The sequence below is a fragment of the Vombatus ursinus genome, unplaced genomic scaffold (assembly GCF_900497805.2).
Source record: "Vombatus ursinus unplaced genomic scaffold, bare-nosed wombat genome assembly UNPS02014536.1, whole genome shotgun sequence".
NCBI lineage: Eukaryota > Metazoa > Chordata > Mammalia > Diprotodontia > Vombatidae > Vombatus > Vombatus ursinus.
In genome coordinates, this window is record NW_020954314.1 from 1 (window position 1) to 8715 (window position 8715).

Here is an 8715-nt window from a genome sequence, read left to right on the forward strand (position 1 = left end):
AATACAAGGTAGTTAAAGAGGGAGGGTCTGTAAGCTGAGAGGACAATCAGGAAAGGTTCCCTGTAGAAGGTGGTTCTTGAGTTAAATCTGGACAGAAGAGAGAGGGGTTCTATGAGGTGGTGGGGAGGAGGATGGAGGGCATTCCAGGCATATGGAACAGCTAGTGCAAAGGAATGGGGATGGGAGATAGAATATGAGGATAAGAGAGAAGGCCAGGTTGGCAGAATCATACAGTGCAGGAAGCGGGGAATAACATCCAGTGACCCTGGGAAGATGGTTGAGGCCAGGTTGTAAAGAACTTTCTTTTCTTTTTTAATTTTTAAAAACATTTTTACATTCAGTTCCAAGTTCTTTCCCTGCTCCAACCATTGAAAAGGCAAGAAATATGATACCCATTATACATACGAAGTCACACAAAACATATTTTGCACATTAGCCACGTTGTATGTGGAGGGGGGGAGTAAGAAAAATAAAGAAAATGAAAAACAATATGTGCTTCAATCTGTACTCAGAGTTCATCAGCTCTCTTTCTGGAGGTGGAGAGAGTTTGTGAAGAGCTTTAGAAGCTAAAGGGAGGATTTGATTTTATAAAATATGTGGAAATTGTCCTTTTCCTTTTCTACAGCTTCCTTCCATAAGGACTCAGGGTATAACTGCCTCTGATAGAATGTGAGCTCCTTGAGGGAAAGGGATGTTTTATTTTTATCTCCATGTCTTCAAGACCTAGCACCGTGTCTGCCATAGATATGCTTAATAAATGTTTGTTGATTGACTGAAAAAATAGATACAATTTGGAAAGCACTTTGTCAACCTTAAAATGCTATCTATAAATGCTAGCTATTATTATCATTATTGGTGTGAAAAGGATGGTCACCTGTAGACTGCTGACAACCCAATTCAAGACTTTGTGCCTCTCCTGGACACAGTTTTCTGTTTATTGAGTTGAATGATCTGCCTGGGTCAGGCTTGAGAAGCAATGTGGTAAAGGGGGAATAAGAGGAGTTGGGGGTGAAGAATAAGCATTTATTAAGCACCTACTACGTGCCACGCTACTGAGTGCTTTCCCTATAACTACCTGGGAGGCAGGTACTATTACCATCTCTGCTTTATTCTGGTTGTTGAGCTGTGTCCAACTCTTCATGACCCCATTTGGGGTTTTCTTGGTAAAGATACTAGAGGGGTTTGCCATTGCCTTCTCTAGCTCACTTTATAGACAAGGAAACTGAGGCAAATAGAGGTAAGTGACTTGCCCCCAGGGTCACACAGTTAGTAAGCGTCTGAGGTACACGGGGGAGAAGAATGTTGGACTCAGAGTCAGATCAGAATCAAGTAACTAATGTTCAGTTCCTAGCTCTGACATTTACCCGTGTGCCCTGGCTCACAGGTGTCACCTAAACACTCTCTCTGAGCCTCCATTTTCTCATCTATAAAATGGAGGCAACATGCCTCGAAGGGTTGTTATGAGGAAAGTGTTTCACAAACCTCTAAGTGCGCTATAAATGTAAGTCAATCCGCAAGCATTTATGAATTTCCTATTCTGCACCAGGCACTGTCCTCGCTGTTGGGACTGCAGAGATAAAAACAAGACAGACCCTGTCCTTGAGGAGCTTCCATTCTGTGGAAGGAAACAACGTACATAAATACAAAATATGTACAAATGAATTGGGGGGCACTAAAAAGTGGAGTGACCAGGCATGGCATTTGAAACAAAGGAAGCCAGGAGCTCAAGGAAGCAGAAATGAGGAAGGTGTGCATTTCAGCCTCTGTTGACCTATAAGTAAAAGGCTTAGTCATGAATGGTTTTTGCCCTCCCCTCTCCCCCACCTCCCCTGCAGCCTGGGGTCCTGGCCTGGAAGCTTTTACTGTGAATTTCACCATCACCAACATGATCTACACAGAAGACATGGGGCGAATAAACTCCACCGAATTCAACTTTATTCAGCAGATTCTGCACAACCTGATGAGGCTCCCGGCTTGCTGCCCCTCCTCCCTCCACCTGCTCCTTTCATCAGCAGTCCCCCGCCTAGCTCACTCCCCTTCTCTTTTCTTTTCCAGCTCAACCCTTTTTTTTAAGAATAGCAGCCTTGGCTCCAGGTATTACGAGTGCAAGCTGACCTTGCTGAGGTGAGAACCCCGAGAGATAGCGGCCCAAAGTTGGAAGGGACCCATATCCTTAATGTACATTCTTGCTGTATATAAGGCCACCTCCTTCTGCCTCTTTGTCTCCCAAGCTGGGATAGCTTTAGCCCTATTCACAGCTGATCCATTTGGATGCAATTATCTCTTTTCCTATCCTCAGACCACAGGGATTAAGAGTCAGAGTGAAATAGCAAAGTTTGGAAGAGAGGCAGGCTTGTGGAGGGGGCAGGGAGAAGGGAAGAGATGCCAAGTTCCATCTTGGATAGTCTGTGTTTTGAGATGCCAGTAGTACACACAGATGGGGAGAATCTTTTTGCCCTTAGCTCACCCAAAGACATGGTTGGGACACTTCAAAAGTGTATTTTACTAACAGGATTTTACACACACACACACACGTGACAAATGGTTAAAGGATATGGGCAGACAATTTTCGGAAGATCAAACATAACTTGTGAATAATCACTTGGAAAAACATTCAACCTCACTAATAATCAAAGAGATGCAAATTGAACAATACTGAAGACTTAACGAATAATAATCAAAATGGCAGAAATAATCAAAATCAGTCACTCGAATTTGTGGAGAAACATCATTACATCATTCACTGATGATGCAGTTGCAAAATTGCAGAATATCTTTGGAGCACAGACCATCAATATATAGTAAAAGTGACAAAAATGATCAGATTCATCATGTGGTTAGCAGAGAAGAGCCAATTATAAAACATTTGTATGTGCTCCAAAATCCACATGAACATTGCATCAGCCAAGCACCTTGCACATGCTCATAAAGACTGGACTCATTAGCCAGTCTTCTTCTTATATTAGTTTTTAGGAAAGAATTCAAAGAGTTCATATGAAGATTAGGTAGGATCCAATCTACTAAAATTCTACAGGTTTTCAATCCTTTCTGCTGTCTCCTACCATCTGGAAGGAGTGTACCTAAATACATTCATGCCTTGTCCCCCATGTCTCACCTGTCTCCATCCTGCCTCAGCCTTTCCTTTCTCACATAAGAGGCTAGAGATTGCATTGCTCATGCCCTGTTACAACAGTTAGCTCACTTTTAGCTTAGGGCTGAGGTAATGGCCCTCAGGTCCACATGGTCCTTTTTCTCTGCTATTTTATGGAGTTTATGTAAGGAAAAAGTCACTAATTACAATTAATTCTAATAGCTCTGACCTCCCACACCACCCTGTTAGGAAATTCCTCACATTCAGAGGATTGACTCTGAATGTTTAATTTTTAATTAATTCAAATTTTGTCTATTTCCCATTAACCCCTGGCTTCTTTATATTTGGGGCAAAATCAAGACACAGAAAACACTTAGGTAAAAGAATTAATCAGAGTGTCATAGTGCCTGTTACTGGACAGGCCGAGAGGGAAAGAGCAGACCTTTTGGAAGGTGCACTCAGTCCTTGAAGGGGTGAGTACAGTCAGTAGCTTTCAGTTAGAATTCTCTGTTCTGAGATCCCTCTTAGGGCCTCAATGGCCTACCTTGAGCTTTCGTTTCTCTGACATGTCTCACGTCTTCTTTCAGTTCCTTCTTTTGCCTGTTACTCCTGTGTTGCCATTTTTTTCCAGCTCAGCTCATTAAGCTCTGCATAAGGCTAATGATGCCATCTCCCTACTTTTTCTTGTCATCTCTCTCTTTCTCTCTCTGTCTATCTCTCTTTCTCTCTCTCTCTCCATTCTTCTCTCCCTCCCTTTTTCCTCTTCCCTCCACTTTCTCCCTCTTGCTCTTTCCCTTCTCTTTCCTTCTCTCCCCCTTCTCCCTCTCCCTCCTTTCTCCCCTCTTTTCCTCTCCCTCCCTCTCTCTTTCCATCCCTTCCTCTGTCCCACCTCCACCCCCTCTCTAACTCCTGATCTCAAGTCCCCCTGCCAGCTCAAAGATTAATTGCATTCAGGGCTGTGAGGGAATGCTTGTCCCCCTGAACTACAAGGTTCAGCATGCGACCCAGGTCTCAGCCCCCTATTATATGAGGAACAATAAGAAACTCTCAAGAATGAACTTCTGAAGACACAGAAGGTGAAACAGTTCCAATGAGGCAGAAAAATGGGAGATGTTAGGAGAGATTGAAGTGGATGCGCAAGGAGCTAACCAACTAGCTTGGATTTAAAAAAAATTAGATATATGCAAAGTACTTGAGTATTAGACTATTTTCCGAAGAGGAGGTAACAGGAAGACTATAAGAATAGCAGAGTCATGCAAAAATAGTGTCTGGAGGGCTAATACTTCTAGTGATCTGGAGGTTGAATGCAAAGCCAAGCAAACAAAATGAGGGTTCTTTTAAAAGCTGTGCTGAGGGAAGAGAAGGATCATGGGATAGGCTTGCTAACTGGGGGTGGATGAGATGATGATGACTAACCACAGAAAGAGAAGGCAGAAGAGCTTGATTTTTTTTTTGCTTGTTTTCTCTGTCAAAGTGGATGATTTTTATACTACAAACGACAGAACAAAAATGACTAACAGGAAATTTATTCCCAAGATAAGTAGTGAGATCAGATGAGAACACTTGGTTGCCTTGATGTTATTTCTTTCAGATATGAGATAGACTAGCTGACCCTTGAGTGCTCCTCCAACTCTAAATTCTGTGCTTCTCTGAATGGGGAAGGGAAAGGGAGGGAAGAAGCATTTGCTAAGCACCTACTGTGTACCAGGCATTGTGTGTCCCATTGTGTTTCTTACAAATAGTACCTCATTTGATCCTCACAACCACCCTGGGAGGTAGGTGCTGTTATTATCTCTACTTTCCTCCTTGAGGAAACAGGAACAGGTAGAGGTTAAATGACTTGCCCAGGGCAACATCGCTAGTAAATGTTTGAGGCTGGATTTGAACTCAGGTTTTCCTAACTCCCATGCCTGGCATTCAGTTATCTGTACCACTTAGCTACAAAGAAATATGGAAAGAACTTTATCAAAAAATGCAAAGTAAAAAAAATAACAAAATCAGAAAAACAAACTTTGCCCTGAATACATCAACAAAAAGAAGAAAGAGAGAGAGAATCAATGAACAAATAATCCTGATGGAACTCTTTAGAGGAAGTGATTGGAAAGCTGTATTACGTGTTGAAAGCACTTTGTTTAAAAGTCAATTATTGACCTGTATTTCCATTAGTTGTATTGACTTGAGCTTCTAGAGGCAGCATGTTGTAGTGGGTTAGAGAGCAGGTCTCAAGAGTCAAGAAGACCTGAGTTCAGGTCCCCTCTCTGACACAGACCGGCTGTGTGACCCTGGGCAGATCATCTGATTTCTCCAGGTAATGGTCTGAGTCAATACGTTGCAGGGAAGATGCTAACCTGTATTAGTCAAGGAAGGTCTATGCCCTCTCTTGCCCCCAGCTCTTTAATAAAATGAAGGGTCTAGCAAAAAATTTTTTAAGATAAATTATTATCCTTAATAAAGCCAAATTACTTTGTAGAACATTGATGATTCCTTCTCACTGCAGCTAACTTTTGCATGCCTGTGTCAAGCCAGATAGGTCACAGTCATTACCAATGTGTCCTTTCTCAGGTCTGTGAAAAAAGACACTACACTGAATTTCCTTTGTACATATTGGAAATTCCACACCGTCCCCATTCTGGAAAGAAAGAATATTTACTGTGAGCTGAGCAAGAAGACCCGTAAAATTACCAGGCTGGGGCCCTACACCCTGGACAAGAAGAGCCTTTACATCAATGGTGAGCAGCCAACCCTGCCCAGGACATGCAGTTCCTTGACCTCCATGCTTGGTCCCACTCCTCTTAGCCCCTCACCTGTCAAAGCAATTTTCTGTGCCTATGAGGATCCAGCTTTGCTTCAATGGCACCTGTCTTACTGAAAGTACCTTCCTATTATGTGTTTGGAGTCTGAGGGGAAGCAGAGGTCTCACAGAGGTAAGCCTAAGAACCCTACATGGGCAGATGGACTCCTGACCTGGGAACCACTTTGTGAAATCCTCTCTTAGCTGATGACCCATATTTTTCAGCTTTTTTGGCTTCAGATGCTCTCTCTCATGTTTCTCCTTAATCCTTTCTCAAAATCCTAGTCCCCTTCATCCATGGTTGTTCTCTCTCTCTGCAGGTTACAATGATCGAATAGCCCTCTCCTCCACCACAGGCTATGAGTATTCTTATCCTGGGGGCAAACAGAGAACACCACTTGTCCGTCCCAACCCTGTTCTCATAGCATCCTGGGAAAGAGAGGATGGACCACGGATATAAAAGAGAGAGGAAGGCACCACGTCGCCCTCATTCTCGTAATTCAGTCTCCACCAGTTGACTCAGTGGCCAAGCCAAATGGAGTGCATTTTCCCTGTCTCTTACAGTCCATACCCCTCCTTGTCACATGGACAATTGGTCCACAGTTTTCATTCATGATATTTCCCTTCAGGTTCAATATTCAGAACCAGCACTCCAGCTCCATCCACAGGTAAGGTCTGCTTCCATCTTTGATCCATTCTCTGGGAAAGTTGTGCTACATTTGGACATAAGACTGAGAGATAGGAGATCTTAAGATCACAGATTTAGAGCTGGCAGGAAACTTCCAGGTCATCTAGTCTAACTCTTGCCCTCATTTTGCAGTTGACACTGAGGCCCAGAGAGAAGTGGAGGCCCAAAGTCACATAGGTAGAAAGCAGGACAGTTAGGGTGGGAACCCATGCCTTCTTTCTCCAAATCCAACATTCTTTCCACTGCATTGAGTTGCCAGAGGAATAGGTTTATGGCTAAAGGTTTCCTGAAAGACTCATTAGTGAATTCAGTCTGCTGAGTTTTCCTTGGAAGAAGGACTAGGATAGTTTCAGCTGGGTGTCCTTAATGATGATGGTGATGGTGAACATTATTATCATCTATCATTTAGATAGTACTTTAGGGTTCACAAAGCACTTTAGAGATATTAGCTCATTTGAATGAACACTTCTGAAGTTCAGGCATGGAGATGTCTCTCCTTCCTACATAGTAGCCTGTGTTGGTCATGATGTTGAGAGGTGGGAGAGGCTGAGCAAAGTTTAGAGGGTTCCCTCATGGATGCAATTAATAGGGACAGGACACGTAATTTTCCTCCTAAGGACAACACCACCTGGGCATCCCTGAATGTGCTGAATGACACACAGGCAGCATGTCAGACATCTCTCCCTCTCTTTTTTGTAGCCAGGGTCTTCAGCCTTGATACTTTTACCAAAAATTTCACTGTCACCAATCTGAAATATGCAACAGGAATGAGCCACTTTGGCTCCAGCAAATTCAGTTCTGTGGAGCTGGAGTGCCTGGTGAGACATGACCCCCTTCCGTCCCCTCTGTCAAGCTGCTTTCCTCAGCCTTGGTATTGAGGCTTGATCTAGAAGGCCCACTCTCTCCTTTTACTTCCAGCTTGATTCTGTCTTTACAAAGACCAGCCTTGGCTCTCATTATACTGGATGCAAGCTGACCTTGCTGAGGTGAGATTCCTGGGAGTCAATGGCCTCATCAGGCATGGTACCGATTGGTGGTACCTTCAGAAAAGAGGTGTCTCCACCCTGCTATAACATAGGTCCTGGGAGATTTTCCAATTCCTCAATGAATTTATCCACATCCTCTTGCCACATAGTCTCAGGGAGGGGAATTCAGACTTGGAATTTTGGCAGTTCCCTACAAATTCTCTAAAGTAGACCCGGTGAGACACAACACTGTTGCCTCATTTAACCATCGTCCATTTCAGTGTTTGCCTCAGGCTTCTCAAGGGTGGCTGCCCCCTGACTTCAGGAGTTATCAGATTTTTCAGGTCCCATTTCAGGCTTCTGATGCCTTTTTTGCCTTCTTTCCCAGGCCTTTGAAGGAGGGAAAAGCAACCGGAGTTATTATTGCTTGTGCTCATCGGATAGATCCTGCCAGCCCTGACCTAGATAGAGAAAAACTGTATTGGGAATTCAGCAGCCAGACCTGCTGGCTCACGAGACTGGGACCCTACATCTTAGATGAGGAAAGTCTCTACGTCAATGGTGAGTGCAGTGCTTTGTATATAGTAAGTGCCTGATACCTGCTTTTTAATCCATCTATCCATCCATCCATCCATCCATTCATCCATCCATCCATCCATCCAATGGTAAGTAGCCCAGGTCTTCAAATGAACTTCTTTCTTTTAGTTCCTCATTTCAAGGGATTGGGACATGTGTCTCCAATTCACTCTCTTTTTTTGAGACCCAGATTTCTTTCTCTTGCTTACTCAGTATCCAAGGATGCTATGACTCAGACTTCTTTCATGCTTTTTCTTGGGAAGTTATCTGTTCTCTGAGAATGTCTTAAACCAGCACATAATTAGAGACTAAGGTATCAATGAGATCTTTGGAGAGGAGGCAATTTTTGTGCTGCCTGAAGTGTATAACCAATCCCTGACCGGGGTCTTCTTCCCTTTAATAACAGCACTAGCTCTTACACTTTTACTCCCCTACTTCCCGAACCTATGGACCCCAGATCTTCTCTCCTCAAGCTTTTGTCTTTCCTCACAAGGTGTCTCTCTCTCTTTCTCTCTCCAGGTTATAATCATCTAGCCTGCACCAAAATCCGTAAGTATTCAGTACTTCAATTTCCCCACACCTCTGGGGTCTCTATTGGGAAGGA

At 43.5% G+C, this 8715-nt stretch overlaps 1 long non-coding RNA gene across 1 annotated transcript; it reads left to right on the plus strand.

Annotated features, from left to right (window-relative positions):
• Positions 1-5676: 5676 nt before the first annotated feature.
• On the plus strand, positions 5677-8002 carry LOC114042530. The gene is made up of 3 exons (XR_003568997.1): positions 5677-5820; positions 6203-6550; positions 7924-8002. It is a non-coding gene; the product is annotated as an uncharacterized LOC114042530 (long non-coding RNA).
• The last annotated feature ends 713 nt before the right edge of the window (positions 8003-8715 follow it).